The sequence below is a fragment of the Cucumis melo genome, chromosome 5, assembly GCF_025177605.1.
Source record: "Cucumis melo cultivar AY chromosome 5, USDA_Cmelo_AY_1.0, whole genome shotgun sequence".
NCBI lineage: Eukaryota > Viridiplantae > Streptophyta > Magnoliopsida > Cucurbitales > Cucurbitaceae > Cucumis > Cucumis melo.
In genome coordinates this window covers 9,646,616-9,667,807 of record NC_066861.1, presented here as the reverse complement: position 1 = coordinate 9,667,807, position 21,192 = coordinate 9,646,616, and the positions used below count along the sequence as shown (strand labels likewise).

General features: G+C 32.0%; 1 long non-coding RNA gene across 11 annotated transcripts; it reads right to left on the bottom strand.

The window, feature by feature from the left end:
- Nucleotides 1-10,553: 10,553 nt before the first annotated feature.
- On the bottom strand, nucleotides 10,554-14,819 carry LOC103496944 (uncharacterized). 11 transcript variants are annotated; one of them, XR_539292.3, is made up of 7 exons: nucleotides 14,586-14,819; nucleotides 13,527-14,464; nucleotides 12,302-12,379; nucleotides 11,596-12,060; nucleotides 11,328-11,495; nucleotides 11,040-11,137; nucleotides 10,554-10,921 (listed from the first exon to the last, which is right to left on the bottom strand). It is a non-coding gene; the product is annotated as an uncharacterized LOC103496944 (long non-coding RNA). The 11 variants fall into 11 exon arrangements; XR_001763656.2 differs by having other exon boundaries at nucleotides 11,049-11,137; XR_539293.3 differs by having other exon boundaries at nucleotides 11,040-11,132.
- Nucleotides 14,820-21,192: the final 6,373 nt, after the last annotated feature.

Below are 21,192 nucleotides of genomic sequence, written 5' to 3'. Positions count from 1 at the left end.
ATTATGTATGACACTGAAGACCTTTTTTGAAGAAAATATGATGATGAGGATACAAGACTACTGTCTCTGGATCATTCCTTAACTTCTGAACCATATGAGAATACAGCTTGTACCTACAGCTGCAACGTCTAATAATTATTCTATATATAAGTGAAATTTGTATTTGTAAGATTTGTAGTTAAGAGAAGAAATAAAAATTGACTAAGTGTTCTGAAATAGGCGTTTTGGGTGGTCTATGGAAGAAGAGGTGGGTTACTCTGCGACAAAGGTTATACGAGAAGACTTTTGAAAGTTATATTTTACGCGATTAAGGTTCTTCATGAGATAAAGACTAGGCGAGAAAAAGTAAGGAAACTTCTTAGAAAGTTCCTAAGTGTTGTAATGGGCCACATGTAAGGTTTAAGTTAAGCATGATTAAGTTAAATCTTAAGATCACAGGTGTACCACTAAGAAGCAGGAGGTGATGGTTAACCAAGAGCTGAAGGTGACTAAGCTTGTTTAAGGAGAAGCATAAATAGAGGATGAGATCAGAATGTTAAGTATTCTTATTCTGAGAATTTGAAGAGAAAAGTTTAAGTGTTGAGGTGCTGTTAATTTGTCTACGCGAGAAGAAGAAGAAAAGCCTTTGAAGTTTATTTTTTCCAAGTGTAGTGAGTGTTTCTTCAAAGTGATTTACATGATTTCAAGCTTCTTTTATAAAATGTTTAATGATTTGAAATAATGATTTCAATATGCATGTTTTCAAAAAGATTTCCATGAAAAGTTTATGTTATGTAGAAAGCATGTTCTATGTGATTTCAATGATTGAGGAAATGATGTACAAACCATTAGTCTATTTTCCTATCAATGAGCTAACTTTTATGTGCACATAAGGAGTAAAGGCAGCCATGTGGAAAAGGATTACTTGGTGGAGTGAAGCTAGCTAATGTAGAAAAGGATTTCATTGTGTATAGTAGCTTGAGTAACAAAATCGAATCAGAATATTCTCGAATGTTGTTGTTACAGTAATTCATCTAAATGCGAAGTAATGAAACTATACATGGAGAATGATTAGGGATTCTTGGTGAAAGGGATGATTGTTGACTAATGTGTGTTTATGATAAATGTTGTGATTATATGAAGAGGTGAATTTATGCAAGTTGATGTTTGATAAAATGATGTTTACAAATGATATTTTTCAAAGAGGATTTCTTAAAACCTCATTGAGTCTTTTAGACTTACGTTTTAAGGTTTACTTTTCAGAACCAGGCGTTAAGGCTAAGTAAGGAAATGAGAAGGGCTTGCTAGGCGAGAAGGCTACCAAGGCATTTTACCTCTTTAAGTTTTAGGAGTTGTGTATTTGTAATGTTGTAAGGTTATTGTAAAACACTTAGCCAAAGTATAAAAAAGTTTTAGTTTGGTTTACTTCTCTGTTAAGTGTTTATATCGCCTAAAAAGTACTTGTAAAGTTATAAAGTTAAGACAAAGGAAAGCCATTGGACGATTAAGCAAAGCTTAAGGACCTCAAGGCTGAGTGTTTTGGTGTTTAACACGTCAAGATACTCAAAGTCATACCACGTCTCGCATGCAATTTAGGTCTTGTACGGGACAGGGTGTGACAGTATCAGCTTTGAAGCTTGTTCAGAAACCAGCAATGCAGATTCTGTTGTGATTGAATTCTCGGATAATCAGTGTCTTATACCTTCTGCTTATGTTAAGAAAAAACATCCAACTAGTAGCATCAATAGAGAAATCAACGTGGAGTTACTACTCGAAAGAAAGATAGATGTGACTATGCCAAGATGATTGCTAACATTTGTTTTACATCTGCATTGGAACTTACAAACGTTACTGAAGCTTTAAAAGATGATCAGTGGATAAAAGCTATATAGGAGAAACTTCTTCAGTTTGAACGGAACAAGGTCTAGGAATTAACTTCAAAGCCTTTAAACACCAATATCATTGGCACAAAATGGATCTTTAAAAACAAGACATCGCCTTGTTGCTCAGAGATATGCTCAGATTGAAGGAGCTGATTTCATAGAAACTTTTGCTCTAATATTCCGTTTGGAGGCCATTCGTTTGTTACTTGGTTTTGCATGTGTTCGGAATATCAAATTATATTAAAGGGATGTCAAAAGTGCATTCCTAAATGGATATATTTTAGAAGAAATTTATGTTGCTCAACCAAAAGGTTTTATTGATCTAGTTAATCCAAACTATGTGTATAAAATTCACAAGGCTTTATTTGGACTCAAGCAGGCTCCTGGGCCTAATATGAAAGACTTTCTATTTTTCTTTTAGCTCAAGGATTTTCTCAAGGGGGTACTGACAAATCCATGTTTATCAAAAAGAAGGGTCAAGAGTTTTAGTTGCTTAAGTATATATGTAGATAATATCATATTTGGAGGCCAACCTCATTCTATGATAGCAACATTTGTAAGGCAAATGAACATAGAATTGTTATGAGTATGGTGGAAGAATTATCGTTCTTTCTAGGGCTCCAAATTTATCATAGTGAATCTAGAATTTTTCTTTCACAAGAAAAATATACTCGAAATTTAATAAGAAATTTTCTCTTGACAAAACCAAGTCAAAACAAACTCCTACTACAACACATCTCAAAGTTTCCAAGGATAGCTCTAGTGAGGAAAATGATGAAAGATTGTATCGAAGTATTATAGGGAGTCTGTTATATCTGACGGCCAATCGCCCTGATATTGCCTTTACAATAGGTGTTTGCACCAGATATCAAGCTGATCCTCGAGAGTCTCTTCTACACTATACGAAACACATTCTAAAATATGTATCAGGTATTTTGATTTTGGTCTATGGTATTCTTTTAATACTACCTCTGTGTTGGTAGGATATTGTGATGCTGATTGGGCTGGGTGTGCTGAAGATAGTAAGAGTACTTCATGTGGTTGTTTCTTTCTAGGAAATAATCTTATTATGTGGTTTAGGAAGAAACAGAATAGCATCTCTCTATCCACAGTCGAGGCTAAATACATAGCTGCTAGTAGTAGCTGTACCCATCTCCTATAAATAAAATAAATGTTATCTGGATATGATATTACTCAAGACACAATGATTCTATACTGCGACAATATGAGTGCTCTCAACATCTCTAAGAATCCTGTTCCGCATAGTCGAACCAAGCATATTGATATTCGAAACCATTTTAATCGTGAGCTTGTTGAAGCTAAGGAAATTTCTCTTAAGCATGTTTATAGCTCTATTCAGTTGGCTGATATGTTAACAAAATCGTTAGAAGTCAATTTGTTGGAGGAGCTTTAAGATGGGCTTGAAGTATGTCAATTTAACAAATAGCAATTATTGATATTTCTAAATGGGTCATCTAGTTGATATCTTTGGGCCTAGTTAGAGTTGCCCAACTCATAAGAAAGTTATTTGAATTTGAATAAGCATTTATATTTGTCTCTTCATCTTTACTAACCTCAACATCTACATTCATCGTTTCATCTGCTTCTTCTGCTCTTTATTATTCTTGTTGCATCTTCAATGGTGTCTACACGAAAAACTCATTATTAGTCTACATTTTCTCTATTAACTACCTCATCTTCATCAGGTAATCCTGCTCCAAAACCTAAAGGGTACAAGATGATTCCTACACGAAACCGCTCCAAAGGTTGCGTCGAATAAGTGAGATTCCTGAATCTTCTTCATTTGACTCTTCAAAATCTTTTCATGAAGATGTTACTGTTGCATCGAGCAAGGCTGCTTTCGTGTCTCCATTCAGTCCTCTGCTGCTACTGGTACTATTGATAATCTCCTTAGAGTTTCTCGTTTTTCATCTAAAAGAAAGGCTATGGTTCATGTTTCTGATTCTGAGTCAGTAGATACTATTGCCATAGACTTAGAATCCTCTGATGATGACAATGTAGTCTTGTTAAATGTATAGAAGAGAGGTGATAACTTGTAGAAATACAAGTTATTGTACCCTTGTTTATAAAATAACAAGGCCAAAATGTAGAAGAAGTTTATCCAAAATGCTTTAATTATGTTGAAAAAGCATAAGTATTTAAAAATACATTTTACATAAGTATTTATGTCTATTTTACTGCGTTTAAGTGTCTTAACACATAAATAAAAGCAAAAGAAGAGATTAGTGAATCATAGAGGATATCGTACAAGAGTAACACGAGAAGAGCCTATCTGGCAAAAACGAATGCTAGACGAGGAGCTTCATTACTACGCAAGGACAATTCATTAGAAGACAAGAATGGTAGTTGATGATGATGTGACTTGACAATGGCGGCTTTCAATGTTGACATGATCAGAAGAATAGAAGTTTTCCGCTGAAAGTTACCTATATAAAGGACCCCATCACCATAAAAAGAAAAAAAAAAGTCTGAATGGATCCAAAGGGAGCCCAAATAGGCTAAAAACCTAGAGAGTGATAGAAAGGAGTAGCCTTTCCACCGTCTGTAAAAGTCATCTTCTTTTTCTCCAACCAAGCTGTGAGTAAGAGCTTAGAGTTTGAAGGAAAGGAAGTCCATTTTCCACTTCCCCTAACTTGTAAATATTTTCCATTTTCTTTTCTTCTCATTTTTTTATTCTTTGTAATATATGTTGTTCAGTATTGTACAATGGTTGAAGTCCTACATTCTTTCATATATATTACACGCTTATATCTCTTCGATCCACTCGTCTCTTTATTGTTCTTTTGTCAATGTATTATTTGTAGTTTAGTCCTATGATAAGTTCTTGATAAGTTGCTTTACTTATAACTCTTATCGTGTTAGTTTACCCATTTTCATTACTTAGCCAGTGTATATCGCCAACTACCCAAGAGGACAAGTAGCAAGTGAAGGGATGAAAGCCCTTTGCATAGCAGAAGAATTACAGAGACCTTAACCCAATTTTAATTGGAACCTACGAATGTCATTATATTGGCAAAACTTAATTTAATTATGGCTAAACATGTTTTTAAAAAAATTACATAGAAGAACTTACCGCACGTTGACGACTCTGAATCTACTAAACGCCAATTTGGGGCACCACCACTTGGAAACCTTCCATTCTCTGGATTGAGATGGTTTGTGGGAACTAAATTGGAAGAGGAAATTTTTCCAGAGAGAAAATACTTTCAGAGAGAAATGGGAGAAACGTACGTACATAAAAATCACAGAAGAGTTCTATGAATGTACCAGTAACTCCCTTTTCTTCACGAAATTTGAGAGAAAAATTGGGACATGGAAAAACCACCCACGTTCCTTATTAATTTAATAATTAATTAAATCATATTTAATTAATATTTCATTTAAATCATGTTTAAATGAATATCTCATGCATAACCTATAGTTTTAATTTAATTAAATCAAAATAAACTAAACTATTAATTAATTCAATTAATTAATTTCTAAATTAAATATCTTATATTTAATTTAATCCAAATTTGAATCATATTCAAATATGAATTTCTCTCATAACCTATAGTTTTAATATGTATCATATACACATTCAATTTTACCCTATAGTTTTAGTATGAATCTAATTCACAATAAATTAATCTTTGAACTTATTCAAATATTTTATTCTCTCATAAATTAATTTTGAATCATATCCAAAATTAAATTTATATATATTAAAGTCTAATTAAAATATAAACTTTATATTATAATGTATCATCATACATTATATTCATTCTCAAAGCAAATTACAACCAATATAAATAAATCTCATTACCATGTACGAGCTAGGAAGGGGACCTAATGGACCTACAGATCAGAAGCTACAACGATATAAGATTAATTGGCTAAACTCATTAACCACATTAATCAATATTCATTAACTGTGTGTACACTCCACTAAAGACTCACAGTTGAACTCTTCTCACTATGGATATATTTTTGTATCCACGGATATAGACCAATATCAGTAAGCTAGTCCTTCACAAGTGTTCATAACACCAGTGTTCCTCTAAAGAACAACCTAGGTTACTTCCAGTACTTAAATACCAGTGTTCCTCTAAAGAACAACCTGTTTATGGTCCAACCACTAAACAAAAATCCCTCTCGTGCCATAAAGAGGGTAGGGTCATTAGTTCAAATCTCGGAGATACCATTTAAGGGAACACTTATCTACTTACCCTAAAGGCGGGAAGGAGTGAATTTCATCTTGTGTGATTATGTTTCCAGCTCCTCACTCTGTCTTGTCTTAAAAATGATAAGCATATTGAGTCGGCAATCTGGTCACTCTCACTCGTACAAATCAAAAGACAATCCCTCGCAAACAGAAGTTCATAATACACTTAGGATTAAGACTAAGTTACCTAGATCATCCTAATGAAATAGAAACCCAACTAGTTAACAGAGTTACATCTAGTGATTACTATTTCTTGGTATGGTCTTATGCAAACTCATTGCATAGAATATTCTCACTCGCATGTCACATACATGAACGCATTGGATTAATGTGTTTGTATCAAATACAAAGTGAGTCGTATCCATAGTGTTACCAGGATAAAATAACCAGCTTTAACTCTATACTATAGACCTTTTAAGTTGATCTTGAACAATGATCCCCGTATGTCTCTACATACTGTTCAAGACTCATTAAACAACTTAGGATGTTAGTTTATTGGATTTAGGTTATTAAGACAAAACTAATAATATAATCAATAAAACTTATTAAAATTATAATAATAAAACATTTTATTAATAATGGTCAATGGATTATATTTACTATCTACGAGTTTTAAGACATAAAACCCAACAGGAAGGATATGGCTAACGTGCGCAAGGAGGAGTTTATAGACAAACTTCACCTTGGCAAGATAACTTCCATCATTTGTACCCCGAAAGAAGGACAAGTTCGGGCAATAAGCATCGAGAGGTTGTTGTTCTTAATCGTAAAACTCTATATGTTTTATAAGTAAATCCTTCTTGATATATCTCACCTAACTAGGTTGAGTCATTTGTACCCCAAAAAAAAGGACAATTGTGACATTTAAAAACTCTTAGAGGAGCTCGCCTCAATTATCAACTAGTTATGAGAGCCATATCGCATCAAGGCTTTCATGGTCTAATTGCCTAGTCATGCATAGACATTCTTTCACTCATTCTTCATACAAGTTAGTTTGCATCTCCATTTCGCATCCATCTAATTCCCCTTTAACAGAATCTCTAGAGTACATAAGTAGTTTTAGTTCCGCTTATATTCATTTATTCATTATTCATTATTCTTTTATGCCGCCTAATTGATGAGTAAATCCTAGAACTAGCTTTTGTTATCAGTTCCTCGTGTTTGACTCTAGATCATTCGGATAAATTTATTGTTTCGCTTATACTTGGGCAAGTAATAGGAAAACTTGTACACGACAAGGACTTAGCTTTAATGCAATGAATAGAGACATTGAGAGCATTTTACAAGCAATGATCATGTTCGAACGCATAATGAAGAGATTCACAAGAAGCATTTTGTATGCAATCATATTGAATCAATGACACATTATGAAGGATGAAGTATAGTTTACCTCACTAAGTCCAACACAAACAACAACCAAGCAAAAGGTTGTTAATTCTTCTAAAAATAATAGTCCTAAACATTATAAGAAACCTTGATTTTTAAAGCCTTCCACTGTTGATGAACTTTATGAAGAGCTTTGCGATATTCCCTGTGCTGATCATGTAAATCCTCCTTCGAGCAAGGCTCTTCTACATCCACTTCGAAATGTGCTCCATCATCGTCTAAAGCTCCTCCCTCAGTTGATGATACCATTGAGGATTTATTTGCTAAGTTTTACCATGACTTTGATATGCCTGAGTCTAGTGTTCCTTAGAATTCGTCCCAGGATGAACCTGTTTTTAAGTCTATTTCGCCTCCTACTTCTACAACTTCTGATGCTCCACCTGCACGAACATTTGTTCCTACTTAGCATGAGGCACGTAAAAGCACTACATCTGATGTTCCTCCTACTATTACTAAGTATGTTCTTGTGGCTCTTACTGCTACCACAAAAATGCAATTTCGAGTGCCTTTAGAGGTCAGAAGGTTATCACCATAAAATTAGATGCAAGCTTCCACCTAACATTTTTGTCCTGCCCATTGATTGAATATCTTTCCACTTTGAAGACTGTGTTCATAAGTGGAAATATATGGTTCAAAGGCACAATCTTGATGAATCTATTATCTCCAATCAACACCACCTGTGCACTATTATCATCGATCTTATTTCTGTTGTTGGTTTATTACCCACTGTCACAGATGTTAGACCATTTTATCCAAAGCTTATCAGGAAATTTATTGTAAATCTCCCTGTTGATTTAAATGATCATGGAACTCTAGAATATCATAAAGTTCATGTTCGAGGTCAGTGTTTTAATGTCTCACCAGCTCTGATAAATGTGTTTTCGAAGATTTCTTTTTCTACTGGGTTCTTTGTCACTCTACTTTCTCCAGAATAGTTAGCCTTGGAGCTCTCAGGTGGCTCTGTTCGTCAATGGCCTTTTGACAGGTAGTTCTCTGTCATGAAGCTCAGCGTTAAATATGTCATACTTCATAAGATAGGTATCACTAATTGGCATCCTACTTTTCATCTATCCACTATCTTCATAACTCTGGCAAATCCAATATACTTGGTTAAAACTGGGGCTAAGATTAATATTGGCAACCTGGTCTATCAACATGTTTTAAGACATGTTAATACTTTTAGGATCAATATTCTCAAATACTTCCCTTGGTTGTTAAGTGTCTTTCTTCTATTTCAACATCATGATATTCCTACTGAATCGGATGTGGCTAGTTCTACTCCTAAAAAGTTATCTCTCAGCTACAAGCTCTTTTAGGGATCTCATGTCTCAAACCTCCCATCTAGCTTTAGACCTCCTCGGGCTAGCTCTCAGACCTTATCTTCTAATTTGAGTATTCCTTCCACTGATCCTCATTTCTCTCATGAGTTAGCATCTCGGATGGTTTAACTTTTTGTCTAACGAATCGCGATTCCGAAGTGTCTTTATTTAAGACCTGACTGGGGTTATTGTTGGCTCACTAGTAAAAGGCTTGTCATTGATTATGTTCTTCATGTTGTGCAATCTTTGATTGAATCTGAAGAGCTCTCGGGATCTTCACCACCTACTGCCTAGTTATTTGACAGCATGCAAGGAGGAGTGTGGTGTGTATAGGTGTGTGCATGTGCTAGTGTGCTTTAGATGGAAATATGAGGCTAGCGATATGTTGTTGATCTGATATGGGTTTTTTTTTTTTTTTTTTTGTTCCCTGAAACTTTTGTGTAATTCTCTTGAGTGAGTGGGTTATGTGAATTGTAACTCTTTGTGTTGATTTGATTCTTCACTCTTCAATATGAATTTCTAATTATTGGTTCACGTTGCTTCTCAGTGTCTCTGTCTCTTTTTGTCTACATGTCGAACAAATAAAGGAAGTTGGTCCCAAGGAAGAGTTTGTTAGAATATTTGTGGGCTCATCTTTAGAAATCTATAAAATATTTGTTCAGAGTTTTTCTTTAAGAAGACCTCCATATTTGAAGCCAATATTTTATTAAAAGAATATATTTAATATAAAAGATATTCTTTTAATTAAATAGTTCATCTTAAGATATTATTGTTAAAGAAAAATTTGTTGGATCAAGATCTTATATTCCCTTCTTTCGTGAAATATGGCAAGATCTTGGGTTTTTATATATTTCTCCTTGATTGGTATTTTGCGTGCGCGAAAAATCAAAAAAGTTAGGACGTAAAAGTCTGTGAAGCAATAAAACAATCATCAACAAAGTAAGTAAATGAGATTGCTCAGAATTATCTTTTTAGTTTTGTGAGGAACGACAAACTTGACTTCAGTAAGAAGATCAAAAGCTTAATTATGATGAAGAAACACTTAACCTTAATCAAATGAATGATGAGAAACTTGATTAATGGGGAGATCTTCGTCAACAATTCCTTAATCTATTGATTAATAGATACAAGATTAGGGGGGAGATTTATATTCAATATACCTTAGAAAATATATTAGGATAGATTTACTTAAGGTGAAGATTATGTGTTTTAACCTCTGTACTTAAGATCCTAAGATTGTATTTGTAATTCATATACCAAAATAATAAAATCTTTGATCGTGGGTCAAGGACCCCCCCAAACGTAGATGTTGTGTCATTAAACTGGCACTACAAGAAATATCAGTTACGATAGCATAAAAAAAAAACGCTATCATTGATTTTTTATAGCGTTTTCGAAATGTTGTCGTAGCCAATGTTATTGAAAGTCCATGACTTTTCATAGCGTTTTGTTGCCGCTATGCAAAATGCTATAATATGTTCCTAGCGATAGCACAAATATGATGCTATAAATACTTTTATAACGTGAGAAAAACGTTATCGAAACACTTTGATAGCGTTTTTTATTGCGTTGGAAAAGCACTGTAAAATGTTTAAATAGCATTTTCAATAACATTGGAAAAACGCTAATATATATATATATATATTTTTTTTTTTTTTTTTTTTTTTTTGCGTTCAAAAAAGGTTATAAAAAAGTCTCACTAGCTATTTTAAAACCATTTGGCCTTATTAACATTTCATAATCACATTATTAATAGAAGAATTACCTTAGAACTATACATATAATATCCCATTGAATAATATATGTTATCTTCTATCCATTACAATTTTATTTATAAAGGAAAAAAATCCTTTGAGAACAAACCTAAACAAAAACCAACTAGCCTGTTTTAGAAAGCTCAATACATCACAAGAAAACTGATAAACTAAATTATTTCTTCATACAACAAATTTTCCATGGAACTATTTCTCACAAATATCACAGCAAATCCAAAATTCATCTGAAGCATAGTTCTCACAACATGCCCCACATAAGGTGTCACCGTGCTCGTCTTCATCTTCTTCACACGTCCCTACCTCTTCCCTTGCCTGTGACTGCCTTGAGTACATTCCTTGCATTTCAACTTCCCTCTGAAAACATTATCATAACATTAGTAGAGCAACAAACATTATCATAACTAATATCGGTATCTTAGCTTCATAAGGAACTTAAATCAATGGAGCTAAAGGGAGAAGAAATTATATATACCTTACATACCAAAGTATAAATCATATAATCGAAATAATTGAACATACTCATTCCAAATAAGAGAAGAAACCAAGTAGAGAAATGCCACCAATTCTGCACTAGTATAATGAACCAAAACCAGCAAGAAATAAGGAAAAAAAACCAGCAACCAAATAGGAATCTCAACTACTTGCAATGCCACCAAGTAAAGAAACAAAAACCAAATCTAAGGTGTTTAAGTTTAGATAAACCTAAACGTACAATCCCATCAAGCAAAGAAACAAAAACAACCAACAAGAAGATACATACCGAAGTCTCATAATGTACCTCAAAGAAAATGCTCGATAACTCCTCCCTCGTTGAAGCACTCACGACCGTTGCTTTCTCTATGTTGTGCACTATGACCTTTTCAACTAATGAATCTAAATAATCAATTCTCTTTGCCGTAGACTGAATTGCCTCAAAATGTATCAAGGTCTGGATGAATCATGGAGGCAAAAAGGTATACATTTGACCACATGAAAACAACGCTTATAAGAGAAAAATTTAAATGTTTCAAATAGAGAAAAGGGAGTACCTAAATAAGTGGTTTGGATAATTCACCATGCTCAACTGCCTTATCCAGAACTTTCCTAGCTTTTCCTTCATTCTAACATATTTGTCAACACATTCAGTAAAAAAAACACTTCAAAATTAAAAAAAGATGCCATTTCCAGTTGATCATATGCCCTAGGAGACTGTTCAATAGAAAATGAATAAGTACTAAAACTGCTTAAAAATTTAAGCACAGACCAAAGTGAAAATAGCCAGCTTCCTTAGTTTAGTATGAATGGAACTTATTGCTCAGCTATGGAAAACTTCAATTAATAAGCCATGCATTAGTATGAACAGAAAAATATCAATGGCCAGTAAAATAAAAGATTCTCAAAGCCACATTTGCAAATTTTACTAACTACTGCTACAACTAGAATACTTAGTAGCCCATAAGATTCTCTGAAAGGGAGTCCCTCACCGTCGATCCAGTCAAACTAGAAGCCACTATCTGTGCAAAATCATCATGAAAGAAGGGATGTAGGTTAGACACATAAATGACGCACAGGTTTAGAGACAACGATTAAATCTTCCTATATATTAAATTAGCACACAGGTTTAAAGACAAAGAAATATATGATTTAGCCTTAACTTTTTTATTGTCCTTGTTTATCTAAGCAACTTTAATTATGAAAAACATCATTTGCTATCATATTCAACTCATAGAATCTTCACTGGAAAAACAATTATACCTTTAATTTCATAGAACCTTTGAGAGTGGCCTTGACTTTATCAAAGTCTGAACTGATACATCTAAGAAAATTGAAAACCTAGAAAGAAAGAGGAGAAGATGCATGATATAGAGTAAGAAGAGAAAGTGAGTAGTTGAAGCTAAAGTTGAAGAGAAGATCAGAATCAGCCATGGATGTGAAATATAACTGAATAATCTTACATAATTGATATTTTCATATAATCAGCCATTTATTTACATAATCAACCATTTATTTACAGAATCAGCCATTTATTTATAGAATCATTCTGTTTTACTAGCGTGTATTCTCAAATGTAGCAACATTCTTGAAAATCTCTAAACAAAAATATGCCACCATAGAGTACAATAAGAGTGACAATACAAAGTAGGGGTGTAAGAATAACCCGGACTATCCAACTCATATTATATGGGTTGGGTTGAAAATTTTGATTTTTTTCGGGTTGGAGGTTGAAAAATTCGGGTCAACCCAACCCAACCCGAATTAATAATTTTTATATATTTATTTATATTTATATTATAGATATTTTATTATTTATCTAATATTTATGGATAATGTTTAAAATGTTGAACTTTTATGGATATTTGAAACTTTGAATTTATAGATGTTTGAAATTTTGGATATGAGTGTTTATCGACATCGTACAACAATTTTAAACCGACAAACATCAAGAATGAAAAAATAATAATACAACCTGACAACCCAACCCATATTTTAAGGGTTGGGTTGGGTTGGGTTAGAAATATAATATGGGTTATTCGGGTTGTCAACTCAACCAACTCGAAAATATGAGTTGGGTTGGAAATGTCCCTCAACCCAATCCAACCCAACCCATTTACACCCCTAATACAAAGGAGGTGATTAAATAATTTTGGAAGGGAAACATACTAATACCTATTGATCACCAAAAAATCAAAAGATAAAAAAGAAGGAAGATGCAAGAGAAACATACCCATAAGTATTCATTAACAAAGAAGAGTAAGCTTAAAAAACTCCACTCACCAAATACCAAACTCCAAGTACAACCATTGTAATAAGTGAAGCAGAATTTCATTGTAACAAAATTGTACTTTTATTTACTTGATAAAGAGAAATTTTTCATTTCCACTTAAACAATCCATATATAAAAACCCAAGTAAAACCCAGAAAACCACATCAAAACCATAATTTGGAAATAGAAATAAAAAAAATACGTGAGAAAATTTACCTTGATCATTGTTGATCATTCCTGGTGCAAAGATGGTCATACCCTTTCACTAGCAGCATAAACTATTCATGTCATTCCTTGTTATAACAAAACCATGGCAGGTTATACATACATTACGAAACAAATATAGCATGCATAGAGTAAACTCTTCATTGAAAATGTGAGTTGTATACAAAATAAGAAAGTCCCATAGCAAAGGGAGTCCACAAAAACACATTTCGATTGGATTTAAATTAAAAAAACAATTTTAAGTAACAAAATGTTTAGAAAAAGAATTATGATTGTGGCATGCTGTAAAAGTTTATTTTGCTCATTGACTACAGCCAACCCACCAAAACAATAAAACTAAAGAAACAAAAAAAAGAAAAGGACTAAGGACTTTTTAGAAACTCTAAAGAACCCCAATAGACAAATGCTTATCTAAAGGATATCCCAAGTACAAAAATTTCCAAACACACTCTCAATTTTTAACAACTAATTCGACCCAATAGCAAAAAGCTCAATAGCTAAATGATCATCATCAACAACAAAAAATCTGTCACATAATATAATTGTGGTCCATTTTGCACACACAATAATCTAACACAAATAGTGATGATGATTTTTGAATGCCTACACAAAGGATGGTTCAAGTCCCTAATTAAAATCTTCCAGAAGATACATTATTCTTTTAGGAAGCAAAACAGAATGCATACCTCAATAGAATGATGACAACTTGCATTGAGATGAAAATGAAATAAAAAAAAGTACCTTCAATATTTAAAGGAATACAGTTTTGAGCCTTCTAAATGTAAAAATTAGAATTGAGATCAAATATACCACGCTTAGCATACTTTCCTCTTGTCAATCGACACAACACGACATAGAAGAGAAATCGAAAACACTCACAGCTTCACGAAAACCAGAAAATGCATCAAGAAAGCGAATTCCTGGCAGATCTGCCATTTGCAGTTCAAGTGAACAAAAAATAGTAGATTAAACCTACTAAAAGGTGAAAGGAAGAGAAAAGGAAGAGACGAAAGGTAAAGTTAGAAGAAGAAAACCTTAAAAGAACGTTACCTGTTCGGTGCAAGGAGCCGGCGACTAGTTCGACGAGCAGGGAGCCGTTGGGCGAGGAGTGCGATAAGTCGGCGGCCATGTTCGGGTGGTAGCCGCGTTGAGGGAGGGGTCTGCAAGAAGAGAAAAATCGGGAGAGGGGATCTGTAAGAGAAGGAAATTCGGGGGAAGATTGAAAAATGAAAAAGGGCATTTGGGTTTTCTTTTCCCTGCTTTTATTTTTGTTTTCTCCTGTTTTTTTCCTTCTATTTATTATAACATTAACATTAAAATGCTATGCTTGGATGCTATTAAAAGACTAGCTCATTTGTTGTAGTGTGGGTTAACAATGTCTTATGTTCCGACTGTCTTTACCTATTGCACCGTTTATTGTATCTTCTTTTCTTATGTTAACATGAAGTGTTGTTGAAGTGTGTATGTAATTTAGCTTAGTTTGTGGGCTGAATTTAGCTAAGCTTAAAAGTTATTATTCTTGAAGTGTTGTTGAAGTTCCGTAATGAATTTAGCTAAGTTTGTGGGTTGAATGTGGTGTTTGCGATTATGTATTGTTGAAATGTGTATGTAATTTAGGTAAGTTCGTGGGCTGATTTTGATGTTTGTGCGTATATGTTGTTGAAGTGTATGTAATTTAGCTAAGTATGTGCTCTATGTTGTTGAAGTGTGTTGTTGATCATGAAGTGTTGTTGAAGTGTGTTGTTGATAAAAAAAAAAAGTGTTGTTGAAGTGTGTATGTAATTTAGCTAAGTATGTGCTCTATGTTGTTGAAGTGTATTGTTGATCATGAAGTGTTGTTGAAGTGTGTTGTTGATAAAAAAGTGTTGTTGAAGTGTGTTGTTGAGTTTGAAGTGTTCTTGAAAAGTGTTGTTGATAAAAAAAAATGTTGTTAAAGTGTATGTAATTTAGCTAAGTATGTGTTCTATGTTGTTGAAGTGTGTTGTTGATGTGTGTTGTTGATCATGAAGTGTTGTTGAAGTGTGTTGTTGATAAAAAAGTGTTGTTGAAATGTGTTGTTGATCATGAAGTGTTCTTGAAAAGTGTTGTTGATAAAAAAAAAATGTTGTTCAAGTGTGTTGTTGATTATGAAGTGTTGTTAAAGTGTTTTGTTGATCATGAAGTGTTGTTGAAGTGTGTATGTAATTTAGTTTAGTTTGTGGGATGAATTTAGCTAGGCTTAGAAGTTATTATTCTTGAAGTGTGTATGTGCTCTATGTTGTTGAAATGTGTTGTTCATCATGAAGTGAATGTGATGTGTTTATGTGGGTGAATGTGTTGTCTTGTTCAATTCATTGATGTATAAGCTTTTTTGTAGGTTTGGTAGGATTTTTTTTTTTTTGTTTAAATGTAGTTATTTAAATAGTTTGTTCATACCAAAACACATTTGTACCAACAATTAAAGTAATATTACAAAGTGTGTTTCTTTCTATTAAAGCGTTCACCGTTTTTCCATATGTGATTGTATTGGTCTGTAATGGTATGTGTAATGGCAGGCGACAAAAAATACAGGATTCAATAAGAAAGAGGGCTGTTGAAAACAGTGACTAAAAACACAAATATGACATTTAAATTGAAAAATAAAACTGTCATTGAAAAAGTTTTATTGACATTTAATTAAAGTCATGGTAAGTTAAATAATGACAGTTAAAAAGTGTCATAAATCATAAATAATGACATTTAATATCAATCATATAATATTAACAATAACAGTTATCCTCCGTCATAAAATGTAAACTATGACAGTTATCCTCCGTCATAAAATATAAACAATGATAGTTATTAACTGTCATCGAAAATAAATAATGACAGTTACAACCTGTCATAAAATGTAAACTGTGATAGTTAATTGTCATCATAACTAAATAATGACAGTTATAATCTGTCATAAAATATTTCATTCGTGACACTTATTATATGTCAAGAAAACCGCATTTCGTGACAATTTTTTACAACTGTCATAAAATACTTTCCATAACTCCTGCATCAATGACTGCAAAAAACTGTCACGAAAAACTTTAATGACAGTATTTAACTGTCATTGTAGGTCCTTTTTCTACTAGTGTATGTGACAAAGAATTATAAGAACTAATTTTACTATATTTATAAGTTAGCCAACTTTCATATATTTGAAAATATCCCACAAAAAGATATAATCGAATTTACGTGAGAGAGGATATTCTTGGTGGAGTGCAAAACAAAACCATACAATCAAGAATAATGTTTTTTTTTTAAACTAATCACCAAAATAGAGTAGCATGAAATACTTGGTACACAATTCTCTTCAATCCAGTCACAACCTTTGTAGTTAAAGATTGGTCAAATATTATAACAAGAGTCGTGTACCGAGTACAAGACTTTATTATTTTGTTTAATTTTTTTAATTATTAAGTTGAAGTAGTGCATTTTCTTTTTGTTATTTAAGGCATATTAATAGCACACTTATTTTTTTTTTCCTTTTAATTTTGTTCATGACAAGAAAGAGATTGCTCTTGTTTGATAACAGCAGACAAGCAACTAGAAAAAGATAGAGTGCATATTTGCTAACCTGGACTAATGTATCGTTGTTTAGTTGTCTTTAATATATATTTTTTAATTATTTGTTTGATAAGTATTTTAGTTAATAATGAAATCATAAATAGACTAAATTGCAAGAACAATTATGAGGAATGCAACACCAATTGATTTCTTTTTTTTTTTCCATCGTGTTTCTTGCTTCTTTTAAGCTTCTAAGGATTTTCTCTGCCAGTTTGCAATATGACTATGATTTTGGTGTAAAATAGAATGCAATTTCATATAACTTTTAATTAAAAATTGAAATTTGTATGAATTAAAAAAAATTGTTCATTCACAAGTCAATACTTGACATTATAATCATATTGTTTTTTAATTATTTCTTGAAGCAATACAACAGTAAAACAAAAATCAACTCTAACCATATTTTAAATTTCAATACTCATAAAATTGGAATCAAGATGACAATGATCGTGTGTTAATTTTGAATACAAACATGTGTGTTCCCCTCAAGTCTAGTAATTTCAAATATTTTGTGACTCTTACACTTATTTTCACGTAATCTTCAATCGCAACCCTCCTTCCACCGTTTAGATCTCACATACCAAATATTTTGATTCCATTCTAATACAACAATCTGATAGTATATTTTGTCATGCAATTTTTTTTAATAGTCGATTGAAGATCTTCTTTACTGACAAATAACATTCCTTTTTTCATTAAACAAGAACTGTTTGCATACTTCTATTTCCCAATGTTGACACTTGTTCACAAATAAGATCAATAATGCCCCAATCTAGTTGGGTAAATATCTCATATGGTAGCAATTCATTTCCATGTTCTTCCTTTATTTCCAAATAATTTATCAATATCACTATTCCCGTTATTGTTAGGTTCAAGAATAACTATATCTTTAAGACACGTCAACATATTGTCTAATCAATCCAATAAAATCTTAATAGAGACAACTCAATTCATTTTCATTCTAAACCCAATCAGTCCAAATCCAAATTTAATTTAGTCTCTAATAGCTACTCCATCCAGATGAAGTCCAAATTTAAACAATCTCGAATGAAGTATCAAGCATTTATATTGTTTTAAAAAAAATAAGGGATATAGCATAATTTTTAGGGGTCATTTTAGAAAAATGACAAAACCATTTTTCTTTTGATTTTTAGCAAATGATATTTTATGTACATGCATGATATTTTATAAAATACCAAAATACTCACATTCTCAAATTGTAATTATTTCATCTCTAGAGTGTAATTAATCTATGTAAGCCTTTTAATTATTTTTCGACTTGGTAAAGATATAGCATAACTTTTTTCTAACATCTCGAGACTCAACTAATTGATTCAACATTTTAACAACTTTATTCAATCTTACTAATTTCAAAATAACCAAATTATTAACTTTCATTTTGGAGAATCTCAACCATAGATATTATTTCAAAATAACTTTAATTGAATTTCAAAATAACAAAATTATTATTTTTCAAAATTGGAAAATCACAACATAAATTTCATATCAAAATAACAATAATTCGTTGAATATCAAATAACAAAATTATTATTTTAAATTTGGAAGAATCTCGACCATTGATTTTATTTCAAAATAACCAAATTATTATTTTTTTTTTATCAATTCTTTTCATGCCCTTTTTGTTTAAGTGAGAACCAGCTTATTTGTTTCTCAATGTTTCTTATTAAATTCAAATTAACTTATTCTAAAAATATAACATATTATATATATATATATATATATATATATATATATATATATAATCATTGCATTAATTGTGTTTCGAATGACTTTTAAAGCAAAACATGTTCATTTGACTGAATAACATTAATTAAATTATAATATTCATGTCATTGAAGAAATAACGTACCAACTAACATGATTTTGGGAGTGCCACACATGCATGGTATTTCATACAATACCAAAATACCTACATTAGCAAACTGTAATTATTTCAATATATGCGTTTTTATCAAAAGTTTATCTAATATAATTAATTTGTGATAAGTATTTATAAGTCTGTAACTAATTTCGACGTGTTAATAACATATAGAACCCCAGAATAATTAATTTGTGATATTCACTTATGAGTCTGTAATTAATTTCGATGTTTTGAAGATTTTAATAACTTTTTTTATTTCAAAATAACCATATTATTAATTTTATTGGCTAAATCTCAAACCTTTTTTATTTTAAAATAACTTAAACCTTTCACCCCTTAATAATTTGAAAATTAAAATTAGTTTTTATATTAGATCTTAATTTACATTTAAAACTCTAATTATTTCCAACAAAGTAGGGTAAGATATTGTGTTTTTTTAGATAAAATCCCCCAAATTCCATCTACATTTTATTAAGTAAATAATATAAATAATTTTTAAAAAATCAGCTAAAATTTCCCTTAAGAGACAAAGAAGATCCAACTTTTGTATCTTTCTTCTTCCGAATGAAGGTTTTTGTTCTTTCACCTCAAGCGTGATTGCAGTTTATAGACTTGAAAATCAAAGATGGAAAAGAAAAATGAAGATAGTATTTAGTGCTTCAAATGTTTATATTCTTCTTGAAAATGCATGATAAAGTTGAAGATGAGATTGAAACTTCAAATGGAATGGTAACTCGGACAGTGGGGTTTGCCCGCTTCAAGGTGGAAAGATTAGGCTTTGTCGCTTGAAGAAGATGAGATCAAAAAAGAAAAATGGAAAACGGAGACAAAGGAAGATGGAGAATCGAAAAACAAAAATAAAAAATGAAGATCATTGCAACCATGTGGAAAATGAAGATGAAGGGTTCTAATTTTAATTGGACAAGTAAATCGCTATAACTATGTTTCAAAATTTGTTTTAGCTTACTCTTCGTGTATAGGCTTATTTTGGGGCTTTGAAAATTCTTATTTAATGTGATTTTTTTTTTTCATCTTTCCATTTTTGAAAAAAAAAACGATTTTGTTATTTTCCAAAATGACAACTTTAAAATTGTTATTCTTCTAGTTAACTCTTTTAAAATTTTACATAACAATACATCAAGCTCAAACTCAAATAATCAATACATACAATTTTATAATGTTTCTTCGTAGTGCAACACATTTATAGTGCTAAAAATGATGAGTCTCAAATAAATCATACCAATATTTAAAACCAAAACGTGTATGTATATACATATATAAGAACTTTAGACCTTAGATCAATGACAGCTATGAATGACGAACAATAAGAGTCGACGATAGGACTGAAGACAGGGCAGCAGAAGCGAAAGGAAAGGTTTCTTTATTTCTTTCTTCTTTCTTTTGAATCTTTTTTCTTTAATAATGCATTTTTAAAAAAATAATGTCAAAAATAGAGTAGGAGACAAACTATCGACAAAAATAGAGTGATTTTGTGGAAGTCGTGTACCCCGTACATGACTTTGCTTGAAAATTGTAGACGGGGTCCACGACTTCGATGAGTGGACCCCACTCCCTTCATTTAAATTTAAAGATATTCGATATATATTTATTTATTTAATATTTAATATGTGGTCCCGACACGTATTAAATATCTATTTATCTATTTATTATTTAATACGTGGGCCCCATAAGTTATTTATTTTTAAATTTAAAGATATTATATATATATATATATATATTATTTGTGTGGTGATTGAGGCGAGGAGGAAATCGAAAAGAGATTGGGCAGAGGATGGCAGCGAGCGACAAGTAGGAAAATGGAGAAGACGCCTTCGGTTTTTATTTTTTAATTTCTAATCCTCTAATTCAATCACCGCAGTGGGAAGAAAATGTCGGAACCTACCCCGTCGCCGCACCCTACCTCGTCATCTTCTCCTCGCCGTCCACTCTACCCCGTCATCTTCTCTTCATCTGTCTACATTTTCCCACTTGGGTCGACGAACGATAAATCCCCATACGCCATCGTCGCTCCACCCTACCCCATCAATCGTCGTCGTCTCCATTTTCCTACCCCGTCGCTCGCCGCCGTCCTCCACCCAATCTCTTTTCAATTTCCTCCTCGCCTCACCACACAAATATTATATATATATATATATATATATATATATATATATATATATATATATATATATATATATA